This window comes from Paroedura picta, chromosome 4, assembly GCF_049243985.1.
Source record: "Paroedura picta isolate Pp20150507F chromosome 4, Ppicta_v3.0, whole genome shotgun sequence".
In the NCBI taxonomy this organism is placed as follows: Eukaryota; Metazoa; Chordata; class Lepidosauria; order Squamata; family Gekkonidae; genus Paroedura; species Paroedura picta.
Genome location: NC_135372.1, coordinates 102,882,776 through 102,901,611, shown reverse-complemented (window position 1 = coordinate 102,901,611; position 18,836 = coordinate 102,882,776). Strand labels below are relative to the sequence as shown.

General features: G+C 43.5%; 1 protein-coding gene and 1 long non-coding RNA gene across 2 annotated transcripts in view; one reads left to right on the top strand and one right to left on the bottom strand.

The window, feature by feature from the left end:
• Positions 1–3,390, bottom strand: part of LOC143836057 (uncharacterized) — a 30,299-nt gene extending 26,909 nt beyond the window's left edge. Inside the window, exon 1 of the long non-coding RNA XR_013230472.1 lies at positions 3,223–3,390. This is a non-coding gene — a long non-coding RNA (uncharacterized LOC143836057). The remainder of the gene's footprint in view (positions 1–3,222) is intronic.
• Positions 659–18,836, top strand: part of LOC143836055 (polymeric immunoglobulin receptor-like) — a 37,901-nt gene continuing 19,723 nt past the window's right edge. Inside the window, exon 1 of the mRNA XM_077334816.1 lies at positions 659–819. The gene's annotated coding sequence lies outside the window, so the exon portion shown is untranslated. The remainder of the gene's footprint in view (positions 820–18,836) is intronic.

The following is an 18,836-nucleotide window of genomic DNA, read 5'->3' as shown; positions in this document are numbered from 1 at the left end:
CATGGGGCCAGATCCATTTTAGGAAAACTAGCCTGCATGTCTGTTTTCCTTGGGGATGGGGGTCCCCTTAAGGGATATTGGGGTGAAGATTTCAAGAGGCATGTCCAACTTGGGAGCTGCAAGTGGGTTGCCCTCATGCTCAAATGGTAGGGGAGACCACTTGGTGGTGATCATTCTTGTAGAATCTAACATCCTGCTATTCCACTGGTCTCCCCCACCCCAGTGAGTGAGCTGGGGTGGATTGGGGCACATCAACTGGCAAGTGGGTCAGTTGATGCCAGGATCCAGTTGTCCCAGGATGTGCCAAGGCTTCATACAGCTGTAACCAATAAAGTTGTGGCCATTTTGCTCCAAAAGGTAGAGAATGATTGTGTTTACAGGGAGTTACTGGGGATTGTGTTTTGCCTTCACTGCCCTCTTCTGTCCTTTGGGCACTGGGGCTGCAAGTGTGTTTTACCCTTTTATTTTTCTTTTAAAGGTGAATCTGAGTTACTCCCTCTTGCTTTGCATCCTTTAAAGTTACTTTCCTCTACCGAATTAAGAGATTGCCTCTTTGGGTAACAAGTTGTTTGTGTTTTTTAAAGATGATATTCCTTTAAGGAGTGTCAACAGGTGTATTGATATACTAGCCAAGAGGAGGACTTAAATCACTTTCAGTTCTTAAGAAATCCAGTCTTCTGCCAGCTGCACTTAGGAAGTCCAGGAGCCAAAGAGCCACTGAGACAAGGGTCTCAGGGGTCAGAATTTTTATAGGAGGGTTACACAGAAGAGAAAAGGAGAATTTGCACCGATATCCTGTTGTAGACAGTTAGTTGGACTGTGAGTAAAATTTTATCCCAATTCCTTCAGTGCGTGAAATTATATTGCTATATCTTTTATGGACCTTGGCAAAAAGCAAATGAAAAAGAAATTAAATGAAATTTGAATTTCCATGTTTATTGGTTAGACCTCATATTACTTATGTGATTAGAAACAGGCAATATGGATGGATCTTGTAGACAAAATAATGTATGGCTATTCCATAAAGATATTCACGCTGGTTATGTTGATATTTTGCTTCTATATATTGTCCAATAAGAATGATTCAAAACTATACAGCTTGTTCTTGAAGCACGTTGTAGCACCAAAGTATTTTATACTGAACACATTTTAAAACTAATCTTTGCCATATGCTCCATTTGGGGTAACATATTTCCTGTATGTTTTCTTAGGAATTCAGCCTAGTGCATACTTTATATGTAAACAAATATTACAGGATAAATGTCTTGTTAAAAGGGGAAATCAAGTATTGTCTGATGTTATTATTATTTATCAATTTTATAGATAGACCTTTATAGAATTCTAACAACAATTTTTTTGTTAGTTATATTTATCTGTGGGGTGAGGGGAAAAGGGAACCCAGATATTACTGGAGAGTTGTCACTTAGTCATGACTGGGAGGAGAGGACCAGACCAGGGATTCTTTCCAAATTTTGCATCAGTTTCTGGCATAAAGGGAGCAGAGTGGCAGTCTAGGACTATTCCAAACATACTTAATGAAATCACCCTGTCTTTGTTATATCCTTTTTACTCCACTGAAATTTTGGCAAAGCAGGAATTTACAAATATGTACCTTTTGAGATCTGGTGCTAGTTGAAAGTCAGCTAAAATTTTAGGCTGTGAGAAAAGGCAAAAAAACAAAAAACATTTCCAGTTTCTTATAATGAAGCAATATCCTCTACTCTGCAACTCCACACAGATATGTGTGTGTGTGGGGGAAACTTGAGAAAGGACTTGAAAATGGAGAAAAAGGACAATAATTTCATAGTGCAGATCAGTTATAAAGAACGGATTGAGATTGCTTTTATAAAAAGTGCTGCCAGAACCCTTCTTTTGTTTCCCTGGGTAACATCCTTAAACGACTGACTGCTCAAGACCGGACAATCCCATACTGATCCGTTTCTCATTCTCCATTCCCTCCCCCCCCCCCCCATACTGACTCTTTGTAAGACTTCAGAGCTGGCAACTGACAAGAAAAGGGAATTTACTAAAATTGTTGGTGCACCTGTAAAAACTCTGCCAAAGAGCAGTGCCAAAGTTCATTTCTCATTTGCTGCCCTTATTGAAAATTGGTGTCAATGTTAGCCCTTGTTTGACAGATACGTTTCAGCCAGAAAAAGATCTTTGGCTAGGATCCTCTTGTCTATCCAGCAATAGCCTTGCATCTCTAGGCTTTTCTACCCCCCCCCCCCTTAAGAGAGATTTGTCAGATCTTTGGGGAGAAGAATCAAGTATACCATCTGTCAAACACCAGTCTCTAGTTCCCCCCTTTCCACTTGGTTATTTATGGAGACTGTAGAAGAAGTAACAAATTGGGTTTCCAAAGGGTACCTGGTTATTTTCCTGGGGCATCCAGCAAATGACCATTTCAGTAGTACCAGCAGAGTCTCAGTGATACTACCTGGCCATTCAGGTGGTAGATCACTTTCCTCTATGTTGTTATGCGAGTTTTTAATACAATTTGGTTTGGATGGTTTACTAATATTGGGTATTTGGGGGGTAACTTTAGCTGTAATATAGTTGATCCTGCAAGACTAACAAATGGGTATGTCATACCCTAACAAGTTAATTCTTCTGTAACTTTCATTCTTCCCTTCCTAGGACAGTTTTTAACATTGAAGTTAAGTTACCAGGTCTATCATGTGAATAATATGAAATCTAGCTACCTATTGTGCCTGAGTGGATGGGAAAGAGAACAGAAAGACTTTGGACCATCATAACAGTATTAGATCTTGCACAACGGTCCTCAACTGCTGTTCATAGCCTTGCCTCCTTTTGCTAGCTGAGGCCCATTATACATGGGCCATAATGCCCGCGCTGGTGGCAGCAGCGCTTCGGTTAAAATCACCAATAATGCTCGCTGCTGACGCCAGTGTGGGCGCCTCCCGGCCCAGGGCTACGGAAGACCCGTGTTAAACAAACGCGGGATCTTCTGTAGCTTCCTGGGTAAGCCAGGGCTGCAGCGGGCCGGCGCTGTGCATAATCGCCAGCACCAGGCCTGTTGGCCCGCCCCGCCCCAACCCTACAGTGTCCCTGTAGGGACACCGCGCGCCCCTGCGGGCTCCCCAGAGCACCAGAGCTGGCAGGGGCGACCCCCTGCCCCCACCTGGGCTTGCGGAAGGGGCCTGGGTCCCCCACTTCCGCCCGGGCCATCCAAACCTCCCCCCTGCCACGCCGGCTTACCTTCTGGCCCCGGTGTTCAGTGCGCGCTACGCCGGGGCAGCCCAGCATGCCCCGCCCCCATGTATACACGGGGAACGGCGGGGCATCCTGCCCTGCCGCAATGGCTTGGCGGCAGTGCGCATTAGCTGCCACCGTGCATAAGAGGCCTGGTTGGCACTAGGGCAGGCTAAGGGATGTGGCAAGGGAATTTCATTTTGGTGTGTGCCAAACATAGAGAAGATGCTTTGAATTAGGCCAGCCTCTTTGCTAGCAATACTACCTTTTCTCACTTAGGTTTTAATAGCTAATGCTGGTCTTTCTAATTGGCTTCTGCATATCTGCTGCTTAATGTGGCTTGGATAGAATTGAATCCAGGGTTGTGATTTTCCAATGCCTGTGAGGCTTATGCCTTCCACATAGCATGTATGTATGTATGTATGTATGTATGTATGTATGTATGTATGTATGTATGTATGTATGTATGTATGTATGTATGTTATAAATACATACATACATACATACATACATACATACATACATGCATACATACGTTTATTTCTCTCTGTCTGAACATCTGCATACATTAGAATTATTCTTTCCTCCAAAACAGTATATAGCATAGAAGGTCTACTACATCTTAAAGAGTAAAATTATATTTTTAGAATGACAGCTTTCCCTCTGTACATCAGCTATCCAAAATAAGAGAAAGAACAAAGCTATGTTGTCACTTGCATCATATGCCACGTGAACATAGATAACCTGTCTGCAAAATCTAACTACGAAATTTGCTTTAGTGAGCCTACAATATCACATTGTCCACAAGTCCTAGAGCAAGAACTGCTATGCTTGAAGTAAATAGTAAAGTGTATGTGGACAGGCATTTTGAGTGGGTGAGGTAGGCCCCCTTGGCCATGAAGTTCACTGCTTGCCCTTGGACCAGTCTCTAGCACCCCAATCCTTCTTTGCAGGTTTTTAACAGGATTAAATGAAGGATGGGGAAAATCACATATGTCACTGTAGCCTACTTGGAGAAAGAGAGGGTTAATACGTAATATGATATTATTTCACTAACTGGAACAATGAAGCAGTAATTTATTATTTGGACAAAAATGCCTGAAACAGTGAATTTATTCCCTGAACTAGTTGTTATGAGGAAACTGAATAGTTGCCAAGATTGTCACTGTTTCTCAGAACCTCTGAAAGTGGATCACAAACCAGTTCCCCATAATGGTGGCTTCTACCCTTTAAACCCTTCACTTTCTTTCCTCTTCACTAGCTTCTCATAGTCTCATCTCTCCCTCCTTCTCTGTGACAATAATAAGTGGAAAATACCATCTGGGAAACAGTAACTTTAAAAGAGTAGCCTAAAGTAAAGGGGGGAGGTTGGAGAGTAGATGAGAGCTATTCATTCATACCATGGAAAACCCAGAGGACACCAGAAAGAAGAGAGCCAGCTTGGTGTAGTGGTTAAGAGTGGTGCCCTCTAATCTGCTGAGCTGGGTTTGATACCCCACTCCTCCTCCACATGCAACCAGCTTAGTGACCTTGGGCTAGTCACAGTCCTGTTAGAGCTGTTCTCTGTTACAGCTGTTCTCATAGAGCAGTCCTGTCAGAGCTCACTGAGCCCCACCTACATCACAGGCTGTGGGGAGAGGAAGGGAAAGTGATTGTGAGCCACTTTGAGACCCCTTATTCATGTGCATCCATGGGTTCTGTCTTGCTGTTACTCCTTCAGCAGCCCAACCTCTTACCTAGCCCCAGTTGCTAAACTGTTTGGTTTAAATAACTTAGAACTATTTAAACCTTTGCTTTTTGCTGCCTGCCACTTTTTGGAGGGACCAAAAAGCATGGATTTAAACTTTTTGGATACGTGTTCCTGAATGGATACATACCATTTCAGTTTGTGGACCGGCCTATTGGTTTGTAGTTCAACCATGAACCGAACTACAAAAATACAGTTCATGTGCATCCCTAGTAGAATACCAGAGTGGGTTTGCACATTGTAGAAACAACAGAACACTAAGTATGTGCTTCTGACTAGCCTGTGAATGGGAGAAGTTGAGCATTTCCTACAAAATTAGTCCATGTATCCCCATTCTGAGAAGATATATATACAAGTTCTCCTTTGTACATTACACCAAAAGCATGGAAAAGTCTATCACTAATTCTTCTTGTGTGGGTATTATTGCTGAACATGTGAAACTGCCTGCAGACCTACAATGGTTCACAATCATAAGCTGAATTGTCAATTTATACTTGTATATCAAAATAATGTTAGGTTGAACCCCTTCCTGTAACAGAAGAATACTTGTTTTTTATACCCTGCTTCTCACTACTTGAAGAAGTCTCAAAGTGGCATACAATCACCTTCCTTTCTTTTCCTTACAACAGACATCCTGTGAGGTAGGTAGGGCTGAGAGAGCTCTGACAGAACTGCTCTACCAGAGCTGCTCTAAACAGGATCGTGACTAACCCAGTAGGCTGCATGGTAGAGTGGGGAATCAAACCCAGCTCTCCAGATTAGAAGCTACCACTCTTAACCACTACACCAAGCTGGCTCTTTTCTTCTGTATGATAACAATTTTTGTGTATATCTTATGCAAATATGTCAACCACAAATCAAACACATTTGTGAACTGGCAACTGCTTACATCAGGTGAGGCTACAGTCAACTCAATATCCTTGATGGCTTATGTAAACAATCATGCCTGTTATCAAGATCAGCTTTTATTTGCTAAACATGAAATCAACCATGCACTGTACAGGTAAAGAATGTTGCCTTTTAGCCCTTTCATTGTCATCTTAGCAAACACATTGGTTGCATTCTCTGTCTTTATCATTGTTGCTTATCAGAGTAAGGTCTGTTTAAATAGAATCAGAGTTTAGAATTAGGAAATAACTCCTTGTCTAGCCTTCAAGCCTATTCCTAAACATTTTTCATGCCCTAAATATTTCAATAAATAGAATTTCAAGTTTACAGCATTAAAAATGGCATTGGGGAAACTGTTAGGTTAAAGTCAACCCTTCATATTATAAGGGGAAGTTATTTCATTATAAAGATGCACACATTGGGCTAAGGTGTGACCCTAGGATCTTTAGCAAATCTAAAAGGTTGAAGGGAGTGGCAAGTTACAGTGGATGAGTTACAGTGGATGAGTGAGTGTCCTGCATAGTGCAGGGGGTTGGACTAGATGACCCAGGATGTCCCTTCCAACTCTGTTATTCTATGATTCTATGAAATCACATTGAAGGTTTAAGCTGCTTATCACATGGTTTGTTGTCCTTTCTTCCTAGAAAATCCAAAAATTCTCCTTGGTACCTGGTGACTACTTTCTTTTGGGCATTGCTTCTTGTCACCCAGACTTTTAATTTAGGGGACTTGTCAAGTTTAAAATAGCCAGATTTGTTTATGGGCAGTTTTCATGCTGCTTATGTCTAATGCAGCCTTTATCAATATTTTTACCGCTGAGAAACCCATGAAACATCCTTCAGGCTTTGAGTACTCCCTCTAGGCCCGTCACTGGCCATTTTGGGAGGGCGGGTAGGTCAACATGACTGTATATGGTCAAATTACCCAATAAATGCTTTTATATCTATATAAATTAATTGCAGTTCTGCATCAATGCACTGGCGGCAGCCCAGAGTGGCACTGCTAGTGCAGAATCGGCCACTGCTAAACTTAGTAGTGCAGCAAATAAAAGCTGTTCTTTAAAATTGGGAATCCCATTAAATGCATATCATGTGGCCTTTTATTTGAGTCTACTACATAAATGTAGAATTTTTTTCTTTTGCTGAACTTAATGTGTTGCCATCAGCAACTCTGTCAGGGAGATTCCAAAAAATACCATATTTGGACAGGCACTGTCCCTGTGCAGCAAAGTGTGTTGAAACAGTATTGCATGTCTTTTTCTATCGTCCTTTTAATATAAATATTCATTTAAAATATTTAAATCCCCTTTTAGTAAAAAAGAAAGAACCTTCTGACACTTCTAAGATTTTGTTCCTTTTGAATAACAGCACTCCTGAAACTATTGGCAACGTGGTAGTTTTTTTGCAGTATGTGTAAGGCTGCACCAGCAAAACATCATGGCATGACTTGTTCTTCTTCTCAATATTATCTTTAGTCCCAAATTAACCTATTAAGTTTTATTCTTAGTAATCTTTATATTCTTTGCATTTTATTTTAATGTTCTATATGCCATTAAAGGATTATTTTATTATACTGTTATACTGTTACATTATTCTGTTATATGGTTACAACCACTGTTATTATTTACTGTATGTTTTAACGAAGACTGTTTCATGTATCGTTGATTAGTTTTAATGTAAACCGCCCTGAGCCTTCGGGGAGGGCGGTATATAAATCTAAATAAATAAAAATATAATATAATATAATATAAGATATATGCACAAACTACTTTGGAACCACCTTAGGAGATTTCTAGATAGCTGTTGCAGGGTGAGGGAGGACAAATCTGGAGACCAGTGGCACCTTTAAGACCAACAAAGTTTAATTCAAGGTATGAGCTTTTATGAGCATGCATACTTCCTCAGATGCAATGTCATCGAATGGAAGTAGTTAGTTCATACTTATAGGAAAATTATAAGAGTAAATTAATATACAGAATAATGAAAATGGTGAACAAATTCCAGAGATAAATAGGAAAAAACAGCAATTTGGATTTCTTTGTATTCACTTGAGATTGAATTGCATGGTGAACATTCTGTGTACAATAAAGATGTCCACAATACAAGAATAATGAGCAAATATATCTGTTGTGATTGTGGATCTTCCAAGGAGTGAGCCTGAGGTCTGTGGCAGGATCCAGGCAGACGTGAAACCAGCCAATGTGCTTCAAGGATCCCCACCTGCAGGATTCAATCAGTTTAAAGTAACATGTTCGATCCAGGCAATTGTGTGCAGCCATGGGTCATGTGTTGGGGATTTCTTGGGGGTTTTCAGTCTTGTTGTTGGCTGCTACAACATGTACTCACTGCTGAGATCACCAATAAAGAGCCGTTCATTTGCCCAGTAGGCTGGTGTTCTTCCTACGAACCTGCATATTTAACAATATAATCAATTGCTCACAACAGTTAGTTGAGACCTTGCCCTTGTGCCCCCTTCCTCTCCTCTCCAGTATGGAAGCATCTTAGGGCATCATCTTTGAAGGAGAGCATTTGGCTGTCTCCTCTGCTCGCAGACCAGAGAAAAACTACATATCAGTATACCATTTCAAACTGCATTGCATAATACTAGTCATAGTTACATTACAATCTACTTGTTCAAATCAATTATTCCAAGTAAGAGATAAATTAAAATACAGAGGACATTTGGCCTTTCTGATAGATTGTTAAGAATGCAGGTTAGCATATATAGTGAGTTAAGAACCCAATATGCCTGCTGAGTCCTGGGGATTCGGTTGCTCTGAGTGTTGTAATAACTTGCATTTCAGCAGTTTCCCTTTCCATTCTGTTCTTGAAGTTCCTTTGGCTACTTTAAGGTTACCTATTGAATATCTTGGAAGGCTGCTTCCCCACAGGTTAGCAAAAGAAGCTGCATCTCTATGGATTGTTGTACCTGCTATTTTTAACCCTCCCCCCGCTCCGGAGGAGCGGGAGGAATAAAGGAGTAAGGGCAAGTGGGGAGGAGTTAGGGTGGGCCCTGTCTGGGATAAAAACTTGGAGGGCCCAATCAGGAGCCGCGAAGCGGATCCTGATTGGGCCCTCCGAGTGTCACTCGAGGGCCAAGCAGCCAATGGGGAGCCGTGCAAAGCGCGGCTCCCCATTGGCTGGTTGGCCCAGCCTCGCCTGGGCCGGCCGGGGAGTTGCCGCTCAGAGGAAGAAGCCTTCCCCAGCGTTAAGTCCTCCGGCCGGCTTCCCCTCACCCAGGGAGCCTTCTGCCGGGCCCTGGGGCAGGCTCGCCTGCCCTTGAGCCTGCCAGAAGGCCACAAAGCCCACTCCCGAAGTCCCGAGCCTTCTGCCAGGCCCTGGAGCAGCCGAGCCTGCTCCTAGGCCTGGCAGAGTAGGCCACGGAGCCCACCGCCCCTGTCCCGAGCCTTCTGTCAGGCCCTGGAGCAGCCGGGCCTGCTCCTAGGCCTGGCAGTAGGCTGCAAAGCCTGCCACCCCCGTCCCGAGCCTTCTGCCGGGCCCTGGGGCAGCCAAGCCTGCCCCTGGGCCCAGCAGAAGGTCCCAAGGCCACCTACCTTACTCTGTTCCTCCCTTCCTCCCAGCATTCCCTTTCTCCTTCCCTTCCTCCCAGCATTCCCTTTGTTTTTCCCTTTCTCCCTTCCTCCCTCTCTTCCATCTGCCTCTTTCTGGCTACCTGTTTCTCTCCCTCTTCTTCTGTCTCTATCTTCCTCCCTTTCTTTCTGTCTTTCTGTCTCTCTACTTTTCCTCCTTCCTTCACCCCATCCCTCCACCCACCCATCATGCTAGGGCCCGCTGTATTTTGGCCACAGCGGGCTTAATATCTAGTTTACTAATAATACAAGCTGGGTAGGGCACTATCTTATCCATGGGTTCCTCTTAATATTTATGAAACTGGCCAGGGGGTGGAGCATGCAGCCTCCCGCTGAGTGTCTGAGCTCAAATTCAGCCCAGTCAGGGTGCAGCCAGAACCCTGATTTGGCTAGCCCCTAATGCTGCCACCCTCCCACCCCTTTCTGCTGCTAGCGCCCGCTGCATTTTAGACTGCAGCAGTCTTGATGGCTAGTATGTTAAATAATTTCCGTATAGAGTGTTACTAGTGACCATAAGAAACTTTAAAAATACTTGAGACCACTGTGTAGCCAAAAAGAGAAAGAAGAGAAACATCAGTTCACTTTTTCAAATTAAAAATGGTCCTTGCCACAACTTCCTGCTGCCATCTACACACCAGTGATTATGATCTGGAAGTCAAATTTCTGTTTGTACTGGCAACCTCATTACTTCCTGCTGTGAAAAAGGATCACCAACATTGTGTTTTGGCTCTTGTCTTTTCATCATGCTTGCTTCATGCTGAACTTTTGAGGTGGATGCACTGCAAGTTTAAGCTTTTCTTTGCAATCATGAGGGCCGGAAACATAATGCAGATTCACATATAGCAGTATGCATAGATACATGTGCTGGTGAACTTGCTATTACTAGTATTCATGTTTCCTTTTCCAGTGCAGGAACATAAATACCTACAGTAATGTGTTTGTTACCAGAAATAAAATATTTCAATGAAAGACCAAAGTACATATTCACATTTTCAAACAGTTGGGTCCTTGTTTCCTGCAGCTACACAGCAGCTACGTGGATTGGCTTTTAAAAACTGATGCAAGCCCAAATGGGTTCAGAAGTGATCCTGTCTCACCACCCCAGTTATTTTCCCATTCTAAGCAGGAATTATTGACCCAATTTTTGCTGTTCTTTGTGCACAGAATAATCCATCTGGATCAGTGCAAACAAGGAAATAACTTCCCCCAGTGCCATTTCAGTGCAGAAAAATAGCTTGGGGAGTGGGGGAGGGAGGCAGGAGTCTTTCCTTCTGTGCAGCATCTTGAACTCATTTGAGCTCTCCTTCATTTTTTCAAAGCCATTCCCTACAAAGTTGGCATTTCCTGGTAATTTGTAATGTTTCACAGGGGCCCATGGCCCAGGACCAATTCCAGTCCAATGTCTAGCCTGGCCATGGGGTAAAAATGGCTTTGGTAGACCTCACATATGACCTCCAGAGGCAACTGGACTAAGGTGGGTCAGTGCTGCTTGTCTTAGTAGATCTCATGGCAGCATTTGACATAGTCAGTCATGAGCTTTTGGTTTGGCAGCTTGCTGATGTGGGGATAGGGGGCTGGCCTTGCAATGGCTGATCTCCTTCATTCAAGGTTGGGAACAGAGGGTGTCCATCAGAGAAGAGCAGTCACCCTACTGTCCACTTCCTTGTGAGGCCCACAGGGTACAATCCTCTCCCTGATGTTATTTAACAAGTATGCTGATGACATCTAGCTCTATCAGGTAGTTGACAGAATACTACCCCAGACTCACTGACCAGATATCTGTAGACTGTGGAAGGATGGCTTGAGGAGAGCTACCTGAAGCTCTGTCTCTCAAAGATGGAGGTCCTGTGGCTTCGAAGGAGGAATCCGGAGAGGAGGCATGTCTCCATTCCCCTGATGGAGTACAACTAATAGCTAGGCACACTGGCCTATTATGCATGGCTGCTGCAACGGTGGCATGGAGAACACGGAGGAGGAAGAAGCGAAGCAAACCACAAATGCACGGGATGGAATGCAATGGCGGCAAAACCCAGAGCGGCCAATTATGCACGCGGCCAATCCGGAGGCACTTCTGGTTGCGCCCTGGTCACCCGGGAAGCTCCACTTTCTTCTGCATTTCGCTAACGCAGCTTTTTCGTTGGTATATGTTGCACCCGGTTGCCGCCTGCGGCATGCATAATTGGTGATTTTAGCCACCGCCATTCCACCCCGAATGTGGACCTTCCACTCCGTGCATAATAGGCCACTGTCAGGAATTTGGGGGTGACTTTTGATGCCTCCATTATAATGGAGGTGCAAGTCACAAAAGTAGATTGCTAGACATTCTACCATCTGCGCCAATTGAAGCTGCTAGCATCCTGGCCCTGGAGGATCTAGTCACAGTGATGGATGATAATGGTCACCTCCAGACTGGATTACTGTGACACACTATGTAGGATCACCCTTGGGTCCTGACCTGGAGATTACAACTGGTACAAAACACCACTGCTCAGGTCCTTATGAGGCCCCCATGGAGAGCTCATATTTTAACTGTCCTCCAGCAGCTGCATTGGCTGCCAGTGGAATTCTGGTTCACGTTCAAGGTTTTTGTACTGACTTTCAAGGACCTAAATGGTCTAAGCCCTGCATTTCTGAGGTACTGCCTCTCCCAATATGTTCCTTGGAGAACACAGAACTCAATCAGAGCCAGGGTCTTTTTGGCCATGGCTCCAGCTTGGTGGAATTAGTTGCCAGTTGAGATCTGAGTCCTGACAGAGTTGTCAAAGTTTCATAGGGCCTGCAAAATGGTGGACTAAAATCATAAGGACCTCTGTCTTCTCTCTGGATCCCCCGTACCTTATGCTGTCAAATATGCTTATCTGGTAGATGAGATTAAAGCAGGCAAGGGGGTGGGACAAGTTTTTAACTATGTTTTAACAATGTTTTAATAATTGTTTTATTGTTTTTCACTTTCAAATAAGTACACAGGATTCTAAATCTGTTCAGTGCAGTGGCATTGGGAAAGAAGGGTTTAACCTTCTCCCTGTACTGTTTTCCTAATCAAAATAGCCTTCTCTAAGCTGTAGTTATCTCCATAGGAGAAATAAATTACAGATATTAGAGAAAGCTTCTTGGAACAGTTAATTTCTTACTGTGTTCCCAACAACCAGAGCCTCTTGGTTTGATCTTCCAAAATCAAGTGTACAATCTCTGCTTGATGAGTTTACAATGTTTAGAGCAAAGGCCAAGAATCTGAAGTTGCATTTTTTCCACACTTCAGGAGTTAATTAATACCCCCAAAACAAATATTCATTGAACAAGTAGAGATCACAGCAAGATGGAGAACAAACAACAAAGCATCTTTTATGCAAAGGAGGAAATAAAAGATTTTAGTTGCTGGGAATTACCCCGTATAGTATAAAGTCCGTCATCTGATGCCCTGACAATAAATCCTTCATGCTATTTGCACAGCACTTACCTGTTGTTCACCATAGTTTCTGCCAGAATGAATAATGAAAGGCACCATTTCCTGGATGGGGTGATAAATAGGCAAGTGTGGATTGTACATGCACATTCACACAAAGGAAATCAGAAACATGCCATTCCCCACACATGATATCCTCATATGCATGTGCAAAAAAACCCCCAATGCAGTATTTTTCAGCTTTGGGTATATAGGACCTGAAAAATATAGGTATATGCTGACATATCCGAATACCAATATTGGTAGACTTCTGCAACTTGCTCTTTATACTGCTCTGGAAACCTCAACTGGTACAAAATGTGGCTGCACAAGTCCTGACGGGGACCCATTGTAAAGCACACATAACACTGGAACTGGCCTAGCTGCATTGGCTCCATACTGGAGACCAAATCAGGTTCAAGGTGCTGGTTTTAACCTTGAAAACCCTAAATCTGTGGGATTTCTTCTTCCCTTATAATGCCTCCTGGCCAGCCCTGATCTATGATCCTCGGATCAATGCATGCTCCAGGCCCCCATCATGAAGGAGGGGAAACTTGCCTTGACCAGGACCAGGCCTTTTTCAGCCCTGGCACCAGCCTTGTGGAATGACCTCCCGGGGGATATCAGGGCTCTCCAGGACCTTAATCAGTTCTGCAGGGCCTGCAAGATGGAGCTGTTCCAGAGAATCCCTGCAGTGAAAGTGAAGGGGAGGGAACATTTTTGCAAAGCTGGGCCAGCAGCAGGACCAGAGCCACTGTGGCAGTGCAAAACCTCAACAGGACAAAGTCCACATCTGATACTCTTTGAAGTAGAATTGAGGGGAAGGGTGCATTTCTGCAGCGACAGCAGAACCACTGCAATGGACTAGTGCCCAGCAGGAGAACCCAATGCCCCACTGTGGCCAATGCCAGCTTTACAGGGCTGCAGCACAGAATTACACTCCCAGAAAGGGGGGGGAGGGTAGGCTAGCAAGGACAGCAGAACCAGTGCTGCTGTGATGCTGCCAAACCCAACAGGCCTAAGTTACTCTCTGAAGTGGAAGCTGGGAGGGAGGGGCATGTCTGCAGCATTGCCCTTGTTCTGCTGTCCTTGGAAGCCCCTCACTTGGATGGTGCTCTTCATGAATTCAGATTTTAAAAATCCTTATGCCTTGTTTTCCCATTAAGATTCATCAGGATGTGCACGGTTCAACAGAGCAGCATGGCAATGTTTCCCCTGTTTTCAGTGTGGGAAGTTTGGGAGAGCAAAACTGTTATTGCAAACTGTCTAAAACTATACAAAAAGGCAGCTGGCATGCCTCCAGGGGGAAGGAGTTCCACAGTTTGGGTGCCATTGCTGAGAACTGAGGTGAGGGTGCTTGCCACCCATAAATTTCTAAGACTCAGGACTCTCAACCGGGCCTCTGGAGGTGATAATCAGTGACTGTGCACATAAATGCCATGAGGTGTTTTCAGTATGTTGAGTTTAAAGCAGGATTTAAAGATCTTAAAGAACATTATAAATTGAGGCCAGAAAAACAGAAAACCCGATTTTCCCATCGGCTTCATAAAAATGTTAGTTCACATGGGTACTTGACATCAGTATGTGAACTTTGGATATCGATCTGCATTAGCATCCTTTATTATAATATTTATTATAATATTTCTTTTCACATATCACCTTATGTTTGTGCTGTTCTTCACAAGATATATTGGGTTTGCTAACTCTGGTTTGGAAAGTTCCTGGTGCTCTGGTGGCAGAGTCTGAGGAGAATACCCAACAGGGAAATGATTCTATAAAGACCATAGAATCATAGAATCATAGAGTTGGAAGGGGCCATACAGGCCATCTAGTCCAACCCCCTGCTCAACGCAGGATCAGCCCTAAGCTGATAAGGCCTAAGATGGCCCTCTGAAGTTGCCATTTCCTCTAGGAGAATTGTTTTCAGTAGTCTGTTGTAATTCCATATCAGTTGACATTCTAGGAGAATTCCAGGCCCCACCTGGAGGATGGCAACCCTAATTGCTTATTGGGACGGTGAGAAAAAAAAATAGAGATGCTTTGAAAAAATATAGAGCAAGAAAGAGGGCGGGATAATGGCTGGAATGAGAGGCATTCAAGAATGTGTATTGAGACCAATGCAGAGAGCATTGCAGGGAAATAAATGGGCTGGATACACATAGCTTTTTCACTGAATTTCATCCACTTCCTCTCTTTAGTCTGATACCCCCCAGCACATGTAGTTTTTGTTAGTGCAAATCCAATAATCTCCAGCATAGCCTTTTTGGAGGTCAAATGGGGCTCCTTCTTCTCCTTTACTCTTCTGGAAAAGCTGCCTGAGTCTAACCCATAATTTCTTTAAGAAGGGCCAGCACCAATGGCTGGCATTGCCAAGCTGCTGCTGAGATATGTCACATCTCAGCCACCACTGCACCACTGTAATTCCTCTTTCCACAGGTGGAAGCAGAAATAGGACTGAACCTCTGGGGAGGGGGACATGTGCACCTTCCTGACTCCATGTAGCCCAGATCTGCAGTACCATTGTACCAAAGCTGACTACTCCAATTCCCAATAGGATCTTGCTGTCTCCCTTGGGGGGGGGGGTGGCAGAAGGTTGCAGCCAATTCCTCATTCACTAGTCCAGGAGGAAAAGAAGAAAGCCGCAGTGGTTGGGCTTCATGCTCTGTTGCTGCCTGTAGAGGCAGCAACCAGCAGTTTGTTCAAAAGGAGGCCTGAGTGGGTAAGCAAGGGCCAGGGCTTCCCAAAACTAGGAACTGGCCCTGTCTTTATGGATATAAAAGGTAAAGGTAAAGGTATCCCCTGTGCAAGCACTGAGTCATGTCTGACCCTTGGGGTGACGCCCTCTAGCGTTTTCATGGCAGACTCAATACGGGGTGGTTTGCCAGTGCCTTCCCCAGTCATTACTGTTTACCCCCCAGCAGCAAGCTGGGTACTCATTTTACCGACCTCGGAAGGATGGAAGGCTGAGTCAACCTTGAGCCGGCTGCTGGGATTGAACTCCCAGCCTCATGGGCAAAGCTATCAGACGGCTGCCTTACCACTCTGCACCACAAGAGGCTCATTTTTATGGATATACTTTCTTGTAAAGAAAGCTGGATTAAATTCTCATAAAGGGCAGGCTTTTAGCTGAGTTGTAGATCATGTGAGTTATTGGTGATATGTTCAGATATGAATCTCCCGGAAAGCTGACTAAGATTTCTATCCTCCTATGCTCAGCTTAGACAAAATGCAAAATCATGATTTAACTATGGTTAGTTTGTGACACCAGGATTCAGCTCACAGGCAATCACTCCTGACTTGCCTCCACAGTGGCTGGTTTCATTTCCTTTTCTCTGTTTCTTGAGAAAATGTCACCACAGAACAAGACAGGATGTCTACATTCAGATGTTATACAAGACTGTACTCAAGAAAATGAACTCTGGTTAAAAAACCAACAGCACAGCTTCAGATCCTCAAAAGATAGTCTGATGGACACTAACTAACCGTAGTAGAGTGGCCTCCATTTAGACAATCACACTAACCGAAGTTGGTTTAAACTGAATTATATTCTCAAGGGATGTCTGAATACATAGCTGTTGAAGATAGTCCAAGACAAACACTATCCTTTAACCTTTGTTTTTTTCTAACTGAAAAAAGAGGGCCAAAGGTCTTGTCAACTGCAGACTTAATACTGAAAGTTTAACTGGATTTTAAGGAGTGTCTTTTGGCAGCTGTAGAGGAACACAACATACACTCTTTCTTCTTCCTGATAAGTAAGAGAACCAGCAAGGATGATGCCAAAAAAAGGGGAACAAGACACAATTGGCAACGACTGAAAATGGGCAGAGAATCTGGAGATCATAGTCGTTAGTATCCGATTATCTGTATGCAGAGTTTTCCCAGGCTCCCTTCCTTTCCAGCAGCTCTCTGAGATTTGCAGAACAATTTTATCTGGGACTGCAGGGTTCATGCAGAGGAACAGTCATGCAGGTTGCAGGGATGGAGTGAGGTGGGATTAGATGGCAAAATGCAGACCTTTCCTTAGTGAAGTTACATTGCAGAGAAAGGACAAGGAACAATTTTACCTCCTTGTCCTCTTCACCCTAGCTCCCCATCCCAAGCAGCATGGCTGCTCCTCCTTGTGGTCCTACCACCCTGGAAATGATCTTTGCAGAGGTCAGAAAGGGCTGCAAGCACTGAGAGGAACCCAGTGAAAACTGGCATCCTGTGCATAGAGTGGTAGGATACTGCCCAGCATATTAGTAAACCTGAATCAATGGGCAATCCCCAAAGGAACAGGAGGGAAATACAGCAAATGCTTGGAAAATTGAAAGGGTTCTCACATCTAATGTGAGATGAGTAGAATTGATTCAGATTCTAGCAGTGTTAAAAACCTCCAGAGGAAAGTAGGAATTGGTTGTATCTAAAAGATTGCTTGGGGTCAGTGACTATAAGAAGGACTTGTCTCAAGGGAGCTCCTAATATACGTTAGTTCCAAATTGGAGATAATGTGGAGAATAAGGGAAAATTGAAAGAAAGCAAAGGATTATCTTCTGCGAGCTTTCCTAATAGCAAATGCTATTAGAAATATTGATGAGTTCTCCTTCTTTGGAAGTTTTTAAGCAGAAGCTAGATAGTCATCTGACAGAAATGCTGATTTTATGAATTTAGGCAGATTGTGAGTGGGAGGGCAGGATACACAGGAAATCGCTCTTTGCTGCTGTGGGATGATAGGTGAATTTCCTCCAGGCCAGGCTGGATTCTGGACATTTTTGGTGTGGGGAGGATCATTTGGGCATGAAATTGGCGTCACTGTGGGTGGGCAGGTAGCTGGGAGTTCCTGCATTGTGCTGGGGGTTAGACTAGATGGCCCTGGAGGTCTCTTCCAACTCAATGATTCTATGATGGGCAGTGCCCAAGAAACTTTGTATGGAGGTGATAGTAATGATAAAGCAGATTGTGAGATGTTTTTGCAAATATGAAAATCTTAGTCTTCCCTCTCCTGCACACATCTAACTTCTATCTCAGCCCAAATCAACCTGAATAATAAATACAAAGATTAATGAAATAGGATAGGTCTTCACTGTGAAAAGCTAGAGAAGGCAGAGTTATTAACTACAAATATTTGAAAATAGAACATCCAGTAATTTAAAATCATGGAACTGACTTCAAAATCATGAGTTCCTGAATTTGTCTTTTTCAGAACCTTAAGCCTTTACAGCACATCTCACACATACCTTTCCCAGCTTTGATATGTATAATAGCCTGGTAAGAATTACAATGCAACCTGATCTGGAAATATAAGGGCAGTGACTTCTGGAGGCTGTTATTGCTTGATGCTGCTACTTTCCTACTTAGGTTGTTATTTGTTTTATTTTTTAATTGTTGAAGTACTGTGCTGTTTTTTTATTATTGTATACCCTGAGCTGTATTGGGAGGGCAGCATATAATAATAATAATAATAATAATAATAATAATAATAATAATAATATTCTGCATGGTTGGATAAAATACCAACTTCTGGTCTCAGAAAGAACTTGGTCTAAAACAATACCTGGCATTCTTATATCCATTTCCTGAGCTCGCATCTAAGCAGGTCGACCAGAAATATCCTTTCTCTCCCTTGTAACTTTTGTCAGCTTACTGTAGGAAACCTAATACTGTTATGATGGTCCAAAGTCCTCCTGTTCTCTTTCCCATCCACTTAGACACAATAGGAAGCTGGATTTCATATTATTCACATAATGATAGATCTGTTAGCTTAACTTCAGTGTTAAACACTGTCGTAGAAAAAGGGAAGAATGAAAGTTACAGACGAATATACTTGTTAGGGTATGACATACCCATTTGTTAGTCTTGCAGGATAAACTATATTACAGCTAAAGTTGCCCCCCAAATACCTAATATTAGTAAACTGAGCCAGCTTGGTGTACTGGTTAGGAGCGGGGACTTCTAATCTGGTGAGCCGGGTTTGA